The 20,325-nt window shown below is 42.5% G+C and overlaps 1 protein-coding gene across 10 annotated transcripts in view; it reads left to right on the top strand.

Moving 5' to 3' along the window:
* The window catches only part of LHFPL2 (LHFPL tetraspan subfamily member 2), a 155,929-nt gene that overhangs the window by 67,126 nt on the left and 68,478 nt on the right, over positions 1–20,325 (top strand). For 6 of the 10 annotated variants that reach the window (XM_045897080.3, XM_045897075.3, XM_045897059.3 and 3 more), the window contains one exon: positions 7,180–7,237. The gene's annotated coding sequence lies outside the window, so the exon portion shown is untranslated. Of the gene's footprint in view, positions 1–1,101; positions 1,239–7,179; positions 7,238–20,325 lie in introns of all 10 variants that reach the window. The other 4 variants (XM_045897041.3, XM_045897024.3, XM_064596284.1 and 1 more) reach the window with 1 other exon arrangement.

The raw sequence follows: 20,325 nt of genomic DNA, 5'->3' as shown, positions 1-20,325 counted from the left end.
TTAAAAGCCTCAATGAGCAGATTTTCCTCCGAACCCTCATCTGATCTCCCTTTCTCCCTTGGTTTCCTGTTTTGGTCAAGACATTATCATCTGCCCACACATGTATTCACCAACTGATATTCCCTGAGAACTCGCTCTCAAGTGCCACTCCAGGTATTAGGGATCTATACAGCACAGACTAAAACACATTAAAGGTTGTGTAACGGAGCTTATATTCTAGTGGACAAACAACTTACTTTTTTTTTTTTTAATATTTATTTATTTGAGAGAGGGAGGTGGGCAGAGGGAGAGTCTTAAGCAGACTCTTCACTGAGTGCAGAGCTCGACATGGGGCTCATGAGATCATGACCTGAGCCGAAATCAAGAGTCGGATGCTTAACCAACTGAGCCACCCAGGCGCCCCATGTTATGATACAGATTTTTTTTTTTTAAACAAATTTCTTGAAAGTTTACCCTGGCAAGCAGTAAAAGCTTATTCATACTGTCCTCATTCAATTTGTGTTGAAGTGATTTTATTCCTCCGACATGTATTTGGAAGACATCCTCACTCCTCCTGAGATGCCACAGGCCTTCTGAGCTCTCCAAGGGTAATCGAAGCTCCTCTTCTCTGGCTCTGTTTCACCAAAATCCTGTTCCTTGCTCACTAATGTCAAGGTTTTAGAAAAGCTCAAAGCCTTTGATGATGTAGACAGAAGCTGAAGATGTAGGTCCCCCTGGAAGAGACAGCAGTGACCGGCGAGTGTTGTGTACGTGATGGCCACCAGACCCCTCGTGCAGTGGAAGTCCCAGGAGGCACCAGGGCAAGGGGCAGAACACGGCTGAGCAGTGCAGGGGAGACAATACTTCTCTTGGGAGCAGCAAATAATGCCTTGTTTGTTTCGGTCTCCCTGGTGCCTGGCAGGGAATAGGTGCCCAACAGATAATTTTTGACTAGGGAGGATAAAGTAATGGACAGATAAATGCTTTTTGCATACGTAAGATAATGAAAAGGGAAAATATTTTAGATATGGGAGCCAGGCCTCCCAAAGCCAACTGTCTTTCACCACTAGAATCAGCATGCTTGGATACAGAGACTCTCAGAATTCTTTCCTTCATTTTTAGGACATTGCAGATCCTTTAAAGAAGACATTTCCAGAATGAGAGTCAGCCTGTGCTGATGTTGTAACAGCCACGTCCCCTCCGTGAACTTCACCTGTGTGAAGGTGATGCTACACAAGGATCTTTGGGTCTTTCCACAGGTCAGACGGGCTCATTCTTGGACTTTAAGGGGATTATAGCTGATGGCCAGCTTGGGAGCAACAGCTCTACTTGCCATCTCTGTGCTCTCACCTGAGTTTGGAGTGTGTCCATATGACCCTCTTTGGAAAGGCTTTTAATGTTTAGCCTTCATTTAGTTCTAGTTTTAATCTTGGCCTCTGTTTTTCAGAAACATTGGCCTGTTACTAAGTTGATGCCCAGATTTGGAAGTGTCAGACAGAGAGAGGGCTTGTCAGCTCTTCCGGTGCAAGCTACCTGCATGGCCACCCACCAGCCTTGCGCGTACTCCGAGCATGCTGCACTCACCTGTCTGCCTATAACGACCTGCGTCTGTCCACCTTAAATGACTTATTCGTGAACACGTGCTTGTGGTATTTGATGAGGTTTGCTCTTTACCAGCGCCCAACAATATTCACAACTGTTTCTGTCTTGCAGAATGATCACATAGCTATATTCGAGGTTAAAAAAAAAGGCCAAGAGTATTAAGAGTAGTTGTCATCTCGAGGAGCATTTTGCAGAATTCCCAAAAGAGCTCTTTAATTATATACACTTGCGCCTGTCACCGTCTCCCACCACTTGTGTTCCAAGCATATCACGGAGGTTCGTCCACACACTGGTATTTTGAAACCCATCTACTTGAGGATTCCCCCTACATGGACAGGGTAACCATCTCCCGCATGCTCCTTCCATGCCTGCTGACTCATCCTTTGCCTCTTGTACTTTCTCCTGCTGGAATTCCCGCAGTCCTCTTTGCTTGATGATTTTCTCCATTCTGTCAACCCCATATTTCTCTCTTCCCCCTATCCTGCCTTTTCTATCTGTAGGAAATCATCCATTTATTCAGTGACTATTTAGGAAATGTCTACTCTGTGCAATGCACTGTGCTAAGTGCAGGAGATAGGTAAGGGTATAAGGTAGAATTAGTTTTAGTCTGGAGGAGCTTCTGGTCCAGTAGATTTGTAACTAAATGTTGGGGAAAGGCTAATAGTCATGTGAACGAACGTGGTGTACAAACCTGATTGTTAAAAGGCAGTATAATTGAATCTGACTTATTGATGGCACATGGGTAGGTTATTCTGTTGTTCTCAGATGTTTAAAAACTTACCCTTTAACAGCTTCATGTTGATGTGATTTTTGACCCAGGTGGTTTCTCCTTCCTTAAGAGTAAAAGGAAGTTTTTGTGATGAACAACATTTGGCCCATAGACCCATGAGGTCTCTAGAACCTTGAACTTCAGTCATTCACTGTGTGGCCGAGTGGCAGGGTGGGCATTGTAGAGGCTCAGGTTCCCAGCATTTCACAGGAGTTAACGCAGTTCAGCCTTTGGTAACCTGCAACTCCCTCTGCTTAGAGACAGGTTTGTGAAATTTGACACTTTCATGTCTTCCCTTAAAAAGTCTTGCAAGGAGGGCACCTGGGTGGCTCAGTTGGTTAAGCGACTGCCTTCGGCTCAGGTCATGGTCCCGGAGTCCTGGGATCGAGCCCTGCATCGGGCTCCCGGCTCAGCGGGGAGCCTGCTTCTCCCTCTGACCCTCTCCCCTCTCATGCTGTTTCTCTCTCTCTCTCTCTCTCAAATAAATAAATAAATAAATCTTTAAAAAAAATTTTTTGCAAGGTTCAGCAGTCTTCAGTGCCTGACCCGTTTCTTTTAAACTACTGTTGTCAGACCCAAGTGTGAGGTTCTCTTGGACCTGTTGTCAGAATAGAGTCTGTACATTTCACTGACTTTAAAAAAAAAAAGAAAGAAAGAAAGAAAGAAATACAACCTCTCAGCCTAGTCTTTGAACAATTATTTATGCTTTGGATGTAGAAATGGGACAGTGCTCTTTGTGTCTGTTACATTGCCACCAACTCCCCTTAAAATAGGAACCACATACAAACATATGTTGTATCAGCAGAGCATAGTGAAGTAGGGTTTGGACAACTGTCCCTTTAGTTGACACAAGTAAACAGAACCTAGAGTTGTCTACTAAAAATGTAGAGTACTTTTTAGGTGAAGGTAGAGTGGTTTATAAGAGAAATAGGGTTCTTACTATATTTTGTTTTTAGCTCATCTCCTTTGGTTTCATTTTCATGCTTCAAGTTTTGGGGGCCCATCCTTGCCCTTGTCCTTGATGAATAAGTATGATGGCTGAAAAGCCCATGTCTTGGTTGTTGCAAAGATCCAGCATTTACTGATTGTGTGATTTAGCTTGAGTGGTTCACATTCCTAGTCTGTACAGTGGCAATAATAAATGATGTCTGCCCTACACCCCCACTCCAACTGCCTTCTGCTCATTGTGTGGGTCAGATGAGAAAATGAATTGTAAAGCATCATTTAACTCATACAGTGCTCTGCCATGGGAACTCGAATTTTCACCGAGGATGGGTGTAGTGAACTATCGCAGGGTTCATGGAACGAGTCTCTCTGTTATAGGACGGTAATTGAGACTTTACCCTTCTTTGGCTTCTCTGATCATGAGCCGATGCTTCTCAGTCCCCCCACGGCAGCCGGGACCTCTGTGTGGCCACTCTGTTGACTGTGACATTCTTTTTTCGGTTGACCTGGAATTTCTCCTTATAACTTCCAAAACAAGTTACACTTCTTGGTTCTAATTTTACAGAGTTGACGGGAAACAATTCAGATCAGCACATTTCAAGTCATAGAAATTTCTAACTGAGAAAGGGGTCTTACAACTCAGCTTCCTGTTTTTGGCAATCCAATTCAATACCTAAGAGCTGGTGCCTATCACGTGGGTGCTGTGCTTGGCACTGAAGGCAGCTATTGTTCCCCCCACCCCCCTCCATCTCCGGAAGTGGAACAGAAGGGCATGCAACCCAAATGGAGATGAATGGGAAGTACAAACTTTTAACTCCTTAATGTGCAAAAATAATGGTGGTTTTGATTTCATTTAGGCTACTTGCTGAATAAGTGCCTGCGTTTATTAGGTTATAACTCATTTAAGTGGCCAGGGAGACTACTGGTCTATAAAAATGAAGATGAAAGAAGGATAAATAATAAAGTCATCTATTTCTGATTTTTATAAGCTCCTCTGTGTTTGTTAACCAGTAAGTGAAAAACGTAATTGCACATAGAGGAAGGGAAACTGGTGAAATGGCAGCATGATGATACCTCAGTGGGCACTGGGCTAGATGTTCTTAGAGTCGCCACAGCCCCTGGGAGGACCCTGAAGCGTCTTCTCAGAGATTAAAGGCAGGATACACTCTCCTCAGTGAGTTACATGTTAATTAACAGAATTTAAAACAAAAACAAGCAAATTAAAACCCAGCCCCGACGCTAGAGTTGGATGCCCTGGGTTCTCTTCTTACCCGTGTTGCTGATGGGCAGTGTGTTTTGGGGGGAAGTCCGTCTCTTCTCCTCAGAATTTCGTTTTCCCTCAGATTCAAAATGGGGCTCAGTTTTTTTTGACCTGCCTCTGTTAATATGGTTGTTTAGGATTAAATGTGGTCATGTATATGGACTTGAATCTTCACTTCTTACAAGCCATGTAACTTTGAGAGACTTCTCTGTGCCTGCTTCTTCATCTCTAAAGTGGGATAATATTAGTACCTACTTCAGCATTTTTGTGAGAAGTGAGTTAATTCCCATCAAGTACATAGATCAGTGCCTGACAGTTAATGCCTAATAGAGTCATTATTTTTTGTGAACGTTTGAGAGCTCTATGACTTAGTATACTTTTAGTCTACTGAATGTTTAAAATGACTTTTTTAATAAATAAAAATAACTGTAATGCCCTATTGTCATGTTTTATCTTTCTGATCATTTTGGTAGTTTCACAAGATAGGGCTTTGTTGTCAGTAATCATGATACTGAAAACTTAGTCCCAAATGCTTTTTTTCTTCAGAGCTTCAGACCAAATATATTTATTCTAGGAAGTGCCTTTTACTGGCAGCGTGAGTTTGGAAAACTTTAGGTGGGAATCAGGATATGACCCTGCCTTCTCTATTACTGTTAGAGGTTGGAGATCTTTCTTAACTGTCCAGAGCTTTGCTGGCGTTGTATGTGACAAAAATTTTTTAAAATGTTATCTTTGATTTTGAACTATGCTTGAAGTCAGTGTTTTTGTTACCCATTTGGCTTTGAGAGGTAATGAAATGTTGATCAAGAGCTCCACCACAACAGACCCATTTATAATAATCCTAGTAGTTTATTTCACAGAAGCAGTTTTCAGATAAAAATACTGATCATGACTTCCTGTGACTTTCCCTAAAGGGGTAAAATTAAATTGTGGGAAATGCTTGGAATTTAACTAGTAATTAACTTATAAAGAACCATTTAAAAAAATCATAACTCCCCTAAGCTATTATAACAAAGAACCTTATGAATTCAGAATTCTTTTGTGTATTTATTTTTTATAAAGTGAAACCCAATGACTGTTGTTCAGTATCTTCAAGTTTGTTTTTGAACTAAAATGATGTCTTTAGATAGAGGAGCCTTTAAGCCCCACACTGGCTTTTCAACCTCAGGTCCAGTTTAGATTAACACTGATACTGCTGCTGTTAAACTAGTTATTTGGATGTAAGTATGGATATTTGTGGCCCGATATTACAGACTTTCATTATCAAAATTTGATGATGGGATATTTGAAAGTTTGTTAATAGAAAATGGGCACGTAGACTTCCTGTTTTTCTGCTTACCAATAGAATTGAAGCTGTCAAATATTTTGTTTCATCTGTCTTACCTGAAGTTAAAAACACCTCTTCACTCCTAGTTGTGTGTTTTATTTCTCGAACTCTAAACCTCTTCTTTCTTTCTACATTTTTACTTATATGCAATGTTAAATTACAGTCCTAAATAGCATGATTAGGCTAACCATTTTGAAATGAAGAAACAAAAAGCACAAGTTAATTTTATCTGCTAGTTGATTTGTTTTCCAGAGCTTTTGTGTTAAGGAATGTCAGGTTTCTATTTGGAGAAGTAATGAGTAGACTGGCAGGTGTAGAGTAGAAGGTGTTTGCAGGGGGCCACATGACAGGATGGAAGGATTGCCGTTTGGAAACCCTGGGTCTCTGTAATGCTGGGGAAGTTTCTCTGCTTTTTTCAACATTAGTTTCCTCAACAGTCAAAGGACATACTGTCTATCTGGAAAGGTTATAATCTGATGCCACATCATGCTGATATATAATATATTTCCACCAAATAGTAACTGTGATATTTTGTATTAGAAATTTGTTCCATTTATGTTTAATATTTCAAAGCAGTGAACGAATGGACATTTTGGGATTCTTTGTTTTGTGAACATATTAATAGGTTTATAATTTTCTAAGATTACCAGAAGACTTTGAGAACACCAAAAGGAATGCTTGATTTCTGAGTAAACTAATCATTAGATAAATTCTTAGTTCTTGATTCCTTTGTTTCCTGTGTTAGAGTTGTAATGGCCACTTTTCCTTTCTCCATTCTTGGACATCCTTGTGAGTTTAGCTTGAAAAAAAGTTAGCAGAGTTACTGGAAAGGATATTGAGTACTGCCAGGATAGTTCCTCATTCACAATTATATATTTCATTCTTAATTTGTTTCAGGAGTATTGGAGCCTTTTAAGACTGTTTATAAAGTGCCCTGAAGGACACAAATTGTGTTTTCAAGTTGGTCTCTTTGTGGGGGAATGGAAAGGGCTTAATAAGGGGCATGTTCATGGGCTGTACCTCCCCCACTGCTCTCTTACCTTTTCTGGTTCATCGTTGGTTTGGACTCTGTGTTAGTACATCAGTGTTCCCACGAACCTGTGGCTGTTCCCACAAACAGGTGGCTATGTTCTAATGCACATTGAACTATTTGCTGCCTGGAGGCCAATATTTGAAACATTACATATTTTAATGAGACATAAAATTGTATGCTAAGTCTTCTTTGTGTTTAAAAAAAAAAAAAAAACCTTTGTTTTTTTATTTTAATTTAAGTTTTTTTTCAATTTGTTTCTCCAGGTGGCATTTTTCTGAAGTTGTTCATTGACACTTCCCAGCATTCCTGCAGATAAAATAGGTAAGTAGTCGAAGTCAGATACCCTTTATTATAACAATTCTTTGGATACACTTTCCAGGTGGGTAGCAAATTACTTCTTGAAAGAAGTGCAGTGTTTCAAACTTTTGGATCTTGAATGGTAACACTAGGTTTTTTGTTTTTTGTTTTGTTTTGTTTTGTTTTGGTTAGAAATACCTCTTGGATGACCATACCCAAATGTTGTAAAAGACCCTGTAAAGGTTCTGTGACCATTCATAAGCAAATTTCCAAGCTCTTTATAATGGGCATAGCTGACTCTAAGTTGTTATTCCTTTTGAGTTCTCTGTGGACCATTTCACCATTTGTTACCATTTCTCTGTGAAAGGGGAAGTAGAGATGGCCAATTCAAATTACCCAGTTTTATTACTTGATGACAGCTCAGGTAGAGGAACTGCCTAAATAAAAGTTGAAAACAGTTGACTAATAGGTGATGTATGATTGAGTCTATAGATTCTGATTTATAAAGGTCACTTTTGGAAAATGTTAGAAACAATAATAGGGGTTGAGTAATCTACAGTATGCATTCAGGAAGATCAATTAAATAATTGTTTTAAAAGACTTTGATCCATCTCTGATTCTAAAAAAGCAGACAGTATTCAACCCGGTCCCCCAGGGGCCTTGTAATGAACTTGAGGATACAGCTCAGGCCAAGAGAGCCAGTATGTGGTTTGGATATGGGACCCACTGACACCCTCTCCTGGAGGCTCTACCATATACAGTGAATTCACAGAATATTTTCACAGACACCATCTCAACTGTGGAACGGTGATCTTTTTAACTTACAGATTCTGGGGAAGGCAAAATTGCCCTTACATCATGAATTGAACTATTGATTTCTGAAATCTTATTAAAATGTTCTAACAGCTACTACTACTTGGGTTAGATTAGGAAGCTTGGGTTCTTTTTTTTTTTTTAAAGATTTTATTTATTTATGTGACAGAGAGAGACACAGCGAGAGAGAGAACACAAGCAGGGGGAGTGGGAGAGGGAGAAGCAGACTTCCCGCTGAGCAGGGAGCCTGATGCGGGGCTCGATCCCAGGACCCTGGGATCATGACCTGAGCCGAAGGCAGACACTTAACGACTGAGCCACCCAGGCGCCCCAAGGGTTCTTTTTTTTTTTTTTTTTAATGGGAACTGTAAACACTTGTGAGTTATGAAATTATTTGAGTAAAGTTCCTTCTCATGGGAAAGCCAGGGCTGACCCAAGATGGGTGGGTGTCTTGTGAAGGTTAATCATTGGCACCTTATCAAACTGATAATCTTGAAATATCTGTTCCATTATTTATTTACTGGGAGTAGATGAAAGTGATTTTCTATTAATGAAGACTATGAATAAAAAATATATATCTGTTCCCGTATGTTGAAAACAAGGGATTTATTACATGTGATTTTCTGACTCAGGTGTTCATAAGTCTGTTTAAAATTTGGTTAATAATAACACTCTGCCAGGCATTGTTCAGGTCCAGACTTTCAGATGCCTGTCAGCCAGGTGACATTGGGGTTGGTAGTGAGGCCTGTTTTCACTCCTACAGATCTACAAGGGAAAATATTCTCAACAGAGACAGATCTGTGCTGGTGAGGAATGTGTTTATTTCAACTCCCAGGCACTGTCTGTTTGAGTGGAAACAGGTCCAATTGCCATTTTGTCCATTATGTAAGAAGTCGCATGTGAACGCCCGAGTTAAGTGGCTCCATATTTCCCATGTATTCCAGTGATGATTTAGTCCCCCACTGTGGGTTGTCACCCTGGATCTTGGCCAGGCTGGCCTGTTTAATCAGCTCTGGGGAGAAGCCAGTTCCATTCTGCCAGTGCCTCCAGGAGTCATGTTCATCCTTGAAATCTCCCTCTCTGAAGATTTAGCCAGATAAAACTCACCTTCTATCTTTTTTTTTTTTTAAATTGTGAGTTCATCCCATACAAATACAGTAAAACTTGACCAAGTCAGACACAGGAGTGGCCTTTCTGAAATAACAGCATGTGAATTATGAAGAAATCTGACTACTCACATCATATCAACTTGTTGAAAGGTTTCTCTTGAATGAGGAGTCACTGCAGTCTGAGGGGAGCCTGTCCTCAGGTGGTCCAAGGCTGAGAGTCCATCTCTGCTGGGCACAGACCTGGGTTGGGATCCCAGACGTGGTGCCATTTGGCTGTGTGACCTAAGGCATGTTCCTTTACCTGATGGAACCCGCACCTCTTTATGTGTGGATACCCCTTCCTCCCAGAGTGCTTTGGAGGATTCAGCGAGGTAAAGATAGCATGTGTGTGGGGTATTAGCAGCATCAGGGGCCTTGGAAGAAGCCCTGGATGTGGGATGGAGGAACGGCCCTGCCAGGTACCTCCTCTGCCTCACTGGTCGAGTGGCGAGGTAGTACCTGCTCTCTCCTGCCCTGCCTACTCTGCGAACTGTGAGAAATCTTTGAAAAGCGTGACTTTAGGGTGTGTATGTGGGAAATCTTTGAAAAGCGTGAATTTAGGGTGTGTAGTTGGTATTAGGGGGCTTCTTTTGAGCAGGCTTTTAAAAAAAATCTAATCAGACTTTCTGGGCTTGAGTCCCAGCTCTACACCTTATAATAAGGTGTATGACCTTGAACAAGTTATTAACACCCTCTCTGGCTCTCACCTGTCTCACACAGGATTGCTGTGAGATTAAATGATGTATTGTGTGTGGAGTGAGGCATATGGAACTAGCACCTATTGAATCTCAGTAAATATGCTCATAAATTCGCCAGGACACAAGAAGGGAGGCAGAGACTCTGACTTGAAAAAATATCCATAGTTTTAAAATCTCTTCAAATTGAACTTTGGCTTATTGAGCTGCCTTTTGTGTCATGTTATGTTATTTAGATCAGGAAGGATCATCTTTTTCCTGAATAAATCGAGAGTGACCTTATCCTCCAAAGTGGGACTCCCTCATCAGAAGGGTGAAGCATTGGGAGTTAGTCTTCTTTGGTTTTCTATTCACGAGTAAACGAATCTTTCCCCATCTGGGGGAGTTTTTGCTAGAATTGACCAGATGAGCGAAATGAGAGCTCTAGACTTGCATTGTCCATTCTGGTAGCCACTCTCCCCGTGTGGCTGTTGAGCACTTGAATCATGGCTAGTGTGACTGAAGCACTGAATTTTTAGTTCATTGAAAATTTAGAATTGATAGTTAATTCAGTTACTGGAAAACTCTTACGCATGTTTGAGGCAACTTGGGCATGCAGATCTATTTTTCAACTGTACATTTTATATGGTTTAATCAGGTCAGGTATTTCTGATGAAAACTTAGTACCTGAATTGAGATGGGCATTACGTGCAAAGTACACAGCAGATTTTGAAGTGTTAGTGTTAGGAAAAAAGGATGTAAAATATTTTTAATACTTTTTATGTTGATTATATGTTGAAATGATAGTATTTGGGATATATAGAGTTAAATATATTATTAAAATTAATACTTCTTTTTAAATGTTTCTACTAAAATTTTGAAATGCCGTACCTGCTCATATAATATTTCCATTGGACATTGATGCTCTAGAAGATCCTTGAAAGAATGGGGTAATTTCTAATCTATTAAGTAAAATACAGTTTTTTTCTAATAGATTGTGAAGGTTATGAAAGTGGTTTTTTCTCTGCTTTTCAAGTTTTTGTTCACAGTCTACATATAGAGGAATATTTTTAAATATTCAAAATTGTAAAGAAAAAGAAAAGGCACATAGCTGCTGTGTTATCTGGACCTTATGTCATACAGCCCGAGGCTCAGTTTTGATGTCTTTGCCGTAGACCTTTCTCCTCTTCACTTCCAAGGGAGACACTCACCACTATCCACCAGGATATGAACCCAAACACTACTTTTCAGTTAAATGTTCTGCTTCTTTGATGATTGTTAATTTTGACATTTGACTCAGGTACCATGTTCCCAGGGTCACATTTTGACATGCCCCAGCAGATCAGTTTAGGAACTGTCATCCTGGAGAAAATGACTTTTAACGACCTACAGTGAATTAGCACTCTCTTCTTACTGTGGTACCAGAAATACAGAGATACATTCTCAAGGGAATGATTGCTGGCTAGATGCTTAGTTGTCACCAGTATATGTATGAAACATGAGAAGAGAACCCAGTTAGAATCATCCATGTATTTGTTTCTCATTCATGCCCTGGGTTCTGCTGAAATGTAGTCTAAGGGCGGCAGGGGGGAGAGTATTTGACCGGGAATCATGCTGGTCTGGGTTTGAATCCTGGCTGGCTCACAGGGTGATGGTGGTGAGCTTTCCTAACCTCTGATTCTGTTCCTGTGTAATTGGTGCCAACAAACACCAGCCACTTTCCTTGTCAACATTCTTCCCTTGTGTGTACTTGATCCATGAAACTACATGCCTTCGTGTGATAAACATGGCAAACACATTGCCATCCTCAGACTTTTCCAGGCTGGGTAAATGAATGAGAGAGTTTACTTTCCAAAATCATTCTATTCAGGAATTAAGCAGGATTGAGATTTCTGTACTAAATACAAGCCATTATCACATTTCATGAAGAATCTGTAGCCACCAAAAAGTGGCTTTTCCTTGCATAGAGTTTATTAAGACATTGAGGTTTTTAAGTTCCAGGGACAGAGTATAGAATTCATTTCCACCAGTAGCTTGGAAACATTTAATAGGGGAGGGTGTAATAGCCCTCTTCCTTTACTGAGGGTAAATTGAATCAAATATATGGTGTCTGGATAGGAAAATGAGAAAATAAAGTAAAAACAAGATTGTGGTTTTCAAGATTTTAAAAAAGCAAATCAGAGTAATTGGATATATTAAAGACTTAAAGTGAAAGCCGTTCTGTTTCTGCTTTTGTTACTTGTATGTTGACGGCTTGCCTTTTTTCTGGTAAGTTTTGGCTAGACTTGTGCCATTTGACAGGAGAGTCCTGAGCATTCTTCTCAGCAGGGACAGAATGAACAGTTGCTTCCCTTCGTAGACTGTGAACTTCTGAGGGCTGGTCTGAATCTTTTATTATACCCTCAGTGCCCAGTACAATGTCTGATGCATAGTGGGTGCTCAGTGAATATCGGTTGAATGGATGGAAGATGAATGTCTGTGGTTAGACTGTAGAGCTAGTTTTATAACATCCTCTGAAGAGAACTCTACTCCAGGCACGTTAGGGGTTGCACAGCATAGCGTCTCGTATGTTATGTGCTCACTAAATATTGGAAAATCGGAGGAGTGAATGTAGGCTGAAGTTTAACTTCCCGTTTATAAGGGAGTTTGGGAGTATGAACCATTTATAATCTGGGAAGCCACAAAGGTTCTTTTAAGCAGAGAAGTGAGGTTAGATATTAGGAAGGCACCGTGGCTAGCAGATTGCCCAGATGCTAGGAAGCCAGGTAGGAAGGTGCCCCCGGCAAGAAACTATGAGGGTGGAGAGGGAGGCTTCAGAGGGTCAGGTGGGCAGAGCTGCAGCTAATGGAATGAAGCGTAGTCCCAGGGGTGAGTGCCTGTGTGGTTAGCTTTGGAGGAGAACTGGGGCAGCTCTCTGGGATAGGAAGAGTAGTAGTGCCATAAACAAGCTTCAAGTACGAGGAATAGATGTCAAGAGAATTCTCATGTGCTGGTCTGTTCTTTTGAGAAGCAGAAAAAGTCATCCGTTTGGGGGAGGGTAGGTGAAACCAGGGGTTCTTATGCTTCCCCACGTGGAAAGGAGCTCTTCTCAGTGCTGATGTGGCGAGAACATCCATCTTCCTGTGAATTCTGGGCCTCTCTAAAGGATTATTCGACAGAGAATTCTTAGGTCCTCCATCTGATGGAGTAAGTCCACAGGGAAGTTCTGCATCGCACATCAGCAAACATACAGTTTTGTTGTGATCAAATGCTCAAGTCTATGGGAAAGGCTATATATAGCTGCTCCGTCAGGTAGGTCTGGTTCCAGTTGGTACTCCTCTTGACATGCCATCTACACAAGGAGATGCCATGATCCTTACATGGAAAGCTCTTTCACCTTAATGATCCACTTTGTAAGCTGCTCCTTGAAAGGAAGGGGATGAACTCTCCTCATCTGAATGAATATACACGGGGATGGCATAGACGTGTCTCCCCCACTGTCACTGTAAAATATACATATGATTTCACATGAAGCTTGTTAACACAGGTAAGTCATAGCTGTATAGATTGCTGTGGTCTGACCTCATTTCTCAGGTCAGACCACAGCAATCCCTGCTTATCACTAAAGAAGGCAGGAGTATAGCTCTAAAGGTCTGAGATCCTGCCCCCATAAGCATCCTATTTGCTCTTTGAAATTTCATCATGACTTCCTAAGAAAAACCGGCTTCTTCTCAATTAAATATTGATTTAATCTACATTCCCTTTTGGATTAATTCAAAAGCCAAAATAAGGTTTTTGTAATCTTTTCCCTTTCTCGTGCCCTCATATGAGTGGGAACCACTATTCGTACAGTGGCCCTGTCCTCCGAGACACCAGCATCCCCCCGTGCCATAGGCCAGCCACACACCACGTCTCACAGGGTTAGGTGCCAGGCAGCCTGTAAAGATGGGATTGGCCCCCGTCTCTGTACCTTGTGTTACCAGCCCAGAACAGCCTGTGAAAAACTCTTAAGAGCTAATTGGCAAGCTCAGATGGACTTAGAAATGTACCTGATTTTGATCCAAATCATTCTATATACGCAGCCAAGTTGTTTTAGGAAATGGGCTCTTCCTGTCATTAACTCACAGCTTAGGTCATCTCTTTCATGTAATGAAGGCAAATATGATTGAGAATTCACTTTAGAAGTCTAGTGTGACTAATCTGAAAGAGCTGGTTCCTGTCTTGTTGTCTCATCAACACATTTCTCTCTTCCTGCTTCATTCTCAAACTGCATCCCTGATTCAGTTGAAGTTCCATCCATTTTTCTGCTCATGTTCATAGGCTGGCTGTGGCCTGGAAAGTCACAGCCAGCCTGGCATGGTGGTCTACTGCTTTCACGGACCTCTCATCATTATTCACGGTCAGGGTAGCCAACTTTTGACCATTTACACCCCACGGCAGGTACGTTGAAGTCTTTCCTTCTGGAAACTGTCAGGCATTTTGGGATAAGAGTGGTTGTAGAGAAGGTCACTTGAGCAGACCTCCAGGAGCTCTCTTTTTCTCTAGCTGCTGTTACGCTTGCACATTTATATTACCTGCACACCTCAAAGCAGAGGTAACTACCTCTTCAGCTGCCCAAAGGTCACACCTCAGTCTTCCCTAGTGCCTGGGACACTGGTATACTCGTGAAGTCAGGCAACAACCCTTATGTGCTATTATTGCTGGACTAGAATTGCCAGGAGATGTTTGTGTTTTCTACCAATTATCAAAATAATCCAGGTTCATACAGAGAACTATACACCTGCAGGAGAAAAAAAAAAATCCGTCTCCTTAGGGTTCACCACTTCCAATCTGGTGGCCGAGCTCCAAAGAGTGTCTCTTTTTGTACATTCTTTTCTTCCCCTAATTGAGTGCTTACTCTGTATACAACTTTACAGCCAGTTACTTTTTTGTTTCATATGATACTATATTCATTTCCCCCTATCACCAGAAGCTTCTTGTTAAAGTATTTCGGTGGTTGAAAATAATACCTGTGGTATATACTTAAATCATTTTAACCTTCTGTTTTTAACATTTGAGTTTTCTGATTTTTTAAAATAATTGAATATAAACTTCTACTGTCCTTTTATAGATATTTGTTCAGTTTTAAAAATAGCTTCACGAACACTGGGCTCTGTCCCTGGCAGTAAGAGAGAGTGCATGTTTCAGCGCACTGCCAGGATCCCTAACGACCCGAATCTTTGCCGGCTTGGGAGGTAAATGGCACCTCACTTTAATTTTTGCTCTTTTTATTACTAATGAAATTGAATGTTTTTCATGAACAGAATAGCCACCTGTATTTTCTTTTTTGTGATTATGTCCCTTTTTTTTCAGGTGAAATTGTCATTTATGACTGTTGCGATGTTTATGATTTTTGACCCATTTTCTAGAAAGGTTGATTAAGATGCCTAACTTTGCACCTACTGCCTTCTCAGTAATAGTTCATTGAATACAGAATTGTCCTGTATGGGAGATGAAATTGGGTGTGGAAGTGTCAAAGAGAACACACTTGGAGTTTCTAACGTGACTTCTCGGTTGGGACTGTCAGCATCTGGAAGGTCAGCTGTACCCAGGGAGCACCAGACCTGGCAGCCACGCCAGCCATCAACCTGCGCATCCTGCCCTGGTACTTCTCCGTCCCCTCTGCCTGTGCAAGGCACCTGGTGTAGCTCATGTTGATGGAATCATAATAAACACCACATGCTGGCTCCTAATACAGTGTTCACTGACCCCATGAAGTGATTCATACCTGCTTCTCCCTAGTGTTTCTTCTCAGACTGCTTAGCTGACTTTTCTTGCCTCTTCCTTATCATTGTTTCCAGGGACTCCTCTCTCCTCTTCCTTCCTTCTTTTCCTTGCATTCTCCAAACTCTCTGGCCCACCCCATGACTTCAGCTGCCACTCATGGGCCAGACCTCCCCCAACCTAACCTCTTCTCCAGGCTGCAGGCCCAGGGGGTCTTCCCCTGAATTCCCACAGGCCCTTATAATGCATCGTGCCCCAAAATGAACCTACTCCTTCTCTCTCTGGGTAAAAAGACCTCCAGTCCATCTCCCAAACCAGATACCTGGGTGGCATCTTGAGACCCTTCTTTACCTCACCACCCACATCCCATGGGTTATAGGACAACCTTTCAGTTCTGCCTCCTTCCATCCCTGTTCTTCCCACCCTGGTCCAGGCTACACTCCTGGGAGGAAGGAATGTGTGTTTTCCCAATTAGATACAGTCTTTAAAAAAAAAAAAAATCAGGTTTCTCTAAAATAAAATTGATATTTTGCAGGGCATGGTATTTTAATGGAATATTTATGAATTTTTTTATGAAGTAAATCCTCATCCATGAATTTACCTCTTATAGAAACTTGAATTCAGTACCTACTTGCTTCTTTTAAAGCAAAGTATGCCTCGAATAACGTCTAGTACGTACTAGTCAAACGAGAGCCCCTGGACATTACTTTCTAGTGAAAGGGCTTTTGATTTGAGGGCTTGATAATTTTTCTTTGGATCTTAATTATTTCCATATTGCAATATGTATTGTTTTTTGTAATATTCGAATTATCCTTTATTAGCTAGCTTTTCAACTTCACCTCCCAGGGAACTCAGGCGAGAAATACAAATATTTTCCTAAGATTCTTTGGGGGGAGTAAAATTAATATTTTTGAGAATGAAATATGGTGAATTGTCTCCTAAGGATTGAAAGACTTTATTAAAATAGCAAAATATCCTTCCCCAGGGGTACGTGTTTTCAGGGCTTATTGGAAATATGGTGCTGGGAAGAATAAAAGGAAATTTAATGCCATGGAAGTTGGAAACAGCCCCTGAAATCCAGTCCGTTTTTAGAACACATATAACACACTAATTCCCAGAGATTTAAGACAGCTCTGTTGGCTTCCTGAGGCTGTCAGGCTCATTATGACTGTGACACGGAAAGTTCTTCAGCACGAATATGCCATGACCGTGTTTTATTTACTGTGCATATTTATTACACTTGAATATGGGGTGTCCCTGTACGTCTGCTTTCCCATATTGCTTATCGAGTTGCTTCTGTGTGGGGACTTTTCTTAGATTGGCTTCCCCCCAGACCAGATCCTATGACCGGGATTCAGGCACAAGTAGGTGGTTGGGAGGTAATCCTGGAAAACATTGGTAAGGGAATAGATAGATATGTGAACTAGCGAGAAGATGAAAGGCAGTAAAGAGATGATTTTGATTAAGTTGCTGCTGTGGGTACCTGGGCCTGAATCCCTGGTGAATTCTAGGAGGCTTCCTTCAGAACCAGCCCTTGGAGGGCCCAGCAAGTGGGGAGAGGCTGCCTCCACCTCACATCCGTCACTGATGGTGGCTGCTCTTGCGGCCGGCACTTAAGGCCTGCTCTCTGCTTGGGTGCTGGTCGTGGGTGCTTGCCGTCAGCAGCACCCAAGGGAGATGAGCGGTACGCGCGGACCACTATGGTGCCTACTGAATCCACTGCTTTAATATTTTTAACAGTCATAGACAAGTTCACTTAGAGACATCTCAGGTTGGTCAGAAACAAAGCACATGCAGAGATTGCTAGTAGAGTATGAATTCTATCAGTGTCTGATAGATACTGAAGTAAATTTAAAATACTGAGAGTTTGGGGCACCTGGGTGGCTCAGTCGTTAAGCGTCTGCCTTCGGCTCAGGTCATGATCCCAGGGTCCTGGGATCGAGCCCCGCATCGGGCTCTCTGCTCGGCGGGAAGCCTGCTTCTCCCTCTCCCATTCCCCCTGCTTGTATTCCCTCTCTCGCTGTGTCTCTCTCTCTGTCAAATAAATAAATAAAATCTTTAAAAAAAAAAAAATACTGAGAGTTTGATACCGTTAATCCTGAGACGGGGAAGGGAGGATGTAGGGATGATCTCTGAGAGGTGTCTAGATGTTGATCCTAAAATGACGCATCATGTCTCAGTCAAAAACACTGATAAGCCTTGACAGTAACAAATGGAACAACTGGATTATCAGGGCTTCTTACAGGGCCGAGGTTTCCTCCTTGCTCATCAGCCTATAGAATTGTAACCAGGCCCACAAGGAAATTACGGTATTTTTTCCATGCACTCAGATCTGGAAGAAAACAAAAACCTGACGGAAATCTCTGGCCAGCCAAGTCTGAACAGAGCCATTTACATTACTTGGGGAAATTCCTGAGGAAGGAAAGAAGGGGGAATCCAAGCTGTTAGTGTACCTTAAAAAGAACCCTTCCCTGTTATTCTTTTGATTCCTCTCTGTTACACAACGGTCTTGAGGACACATCCTAAGATGGAAAATACCTTCTAACATCCTGCTGGCTGTTCCATGAGTGTCATTTAGGGGACGAGTGGATGCGATCTTGAAGCTGTCGGATAGCTAATCGCTCAGACCTGCTGTGTGACGGTGGAGCAGCGAAGAGTAGGACAGCGTCCCTGTCCTCAGCGAGTTCCCGATCCAGCCATGAGAGGACGAGCAGAGAAGCCACTGATTCTGTGATAAATGGATAATACTGGGGACAGAGGACGGAACAATTAATGCTGACCTTTGGGGAGGGCATTCCAGAGCTGCGACATTTGAGTTGGGCCTTAAAGATGACTAGGTTTCACTAAGGCATGAAGGGAGAGAATGGTGTCCAGGTGGGGACGAGTGTGGACGGAGGCCAGGGGGCTGGAAGTGCTGCGTGTGGTCAGGGAGCAGTGAGTGGTTGGTGGGATGCAGAACACGGTGTCGTGAGGCTGGACCTACAGGCAGGAGAAGGCGGCTTGTCCAAGTCTTGAGGGCCATGCCACTGCCTTCATGTACCGTTGGAAGGCAGATGGCATTGACAGCCCGACCTCTTCTGTCCCCTCCGGTTTCCCTAGCAAACATCCTGCCGTCGTAGAAATAACGTAGGGTGATGAACAGAGCTTGTACAACCTGAGTGGGGTTCCAAGTTCCACAGATGCAGCCTTCTGGCAGTGAAACGACCATTTTGTGCTTAGCAGCTGATCTGAATGGCCTGTGGATGCCTTGTCGATGATGGAATGGGCCTGCTTCACGCAGGTGGTCAGTATTAGATACATCCTTGTCCCCTCTGGGCCATGTATTTTCTACCACTCCAGCAATTCCAAGTGTTCTATATTTCTGGAAATACCTCGCTATATAATAGAGTTTAGAATTGTTAGTGCTTCTCTTCCTAATTCCCCCCTTCTCTGCTCTCGCTGTGTCATCGCATTAGTGTGGTGGTGCTTTAGGCCGTGCTCGGGGGGGCACGTCTGCTCTTAGAATCCCTCAGTGCATGGACTGAGAAAGGGAACAAAGTCGAAAGCCAGCTGCAGGTTTTCTCCCGTACCCCACTGAGCAGCTGAATCCCTTGGTTGTCATTTTTGTCCCCTGTTTCTAAAAGAGTAGCTACCTTGGTAGAGGGAAAAAGCACACGATGTGGTGTCCCCATCCTAGGGCCGTTTCTCAGGGTGACTTGGGAGCAGGAGCTAAAACGGACTCCCAGACGCATCTCTAGGAACCCTGAGGAAGTTGGTCCATTACCCTCTCACCACATCCTTGCACCGACCTCTTGCTGCTTAAATTCAAGCTTGCATGTCGTTCGTCCACTCTCAGAAAGGCTCTCCAGGGGGCTGTGCTGTGGAGTTCCTTCGGTCAGTCACCTTGTTTATGTCTTAAACTGACCAGTGTGCTCAGGATTCTGTCTCCCTTAGGAGTTCCGCCTTCCTCTTTTATCACACATGGGGGGTTTTTTCCCATGGAATTCCCCTCCATTTGTCTGTAGATTCACTTTTATCCCATCCTTTGAAACTTCATGCAGGCTTCCAGGAGATGTTTCCCTGATAATTTCACAGCATAAGACAAAGACTGACAAGTTTTTGATGCCAGAGAAAGAAATACTGAGATGTCTTGAGTCCGATTTAGTAAACCGCCCCCCTGACAGCTGTCAGGGTGAATCACTGTCCTTTAGTGGATGAATATAAGAATAATCAATTCTAAGAAACTTCTAGCAGCCAGATGCATAGGTTCTTCTCTCCTTGTCAGTCACTCTCCCTGACACAAGAGAAAATACAAAGGTAAATAGGATATTTTCTCAGGTTTGTAGTTAGCATCCAGCATTGCAGTGTGCCTTCCCTGTGCATTGTACTCTGTGTGCAGGGACTGTGCTCGGGGTCTGGTTCTTGAATTTGAGGAGACCACCCTTGTTCCTGATCTCGTGAGTGCGTGCGTCTCAGCGGTCCTAGATCATGATTTGACTTGGCCCAGCCCACGTGAATCTTCACTCACCACTAGAATCATTGCGGTCTTATGACCAGAGCACTAGACCACTGTCCCCTGTATCATTGCTATTGAAAGCTGCCAGTGGAGAACCTGGTTTTGAGGATGGATGAGCTTTTTCTTTCTGACTGAGCAGAAAACGACGGGAGGGTACAGATTTATGGGAGGGTACAGGTTGGTGACCAATAGGCAGATATGAAGTAGAGTAGTTCTTGATCAGCTTCTGTGGAAGCATAG

This window comes from Mirounga angustirostris, unplaced genomic scaffold (assembly GCF_029215605.1).
Source record: "Mirounga angustirostris isolate CCGP_5_RB_7025 unplaced genomic scaffold, mMirAng1.0.hap1 SCAF_7, whole genome shotgun sequence".
Classification (NCBI taxonomy): domain Eukaryota; kingdom Metazoa; phylum Chordata; class Mammalia; order Carnivora; family Phocidae; genus Mirounga; species Mirounga angustirostris.
Note: the sequence above shows the minus strand (reverse complement) of the source record. Positions and strands in the feature narration are given on the sequence as shown.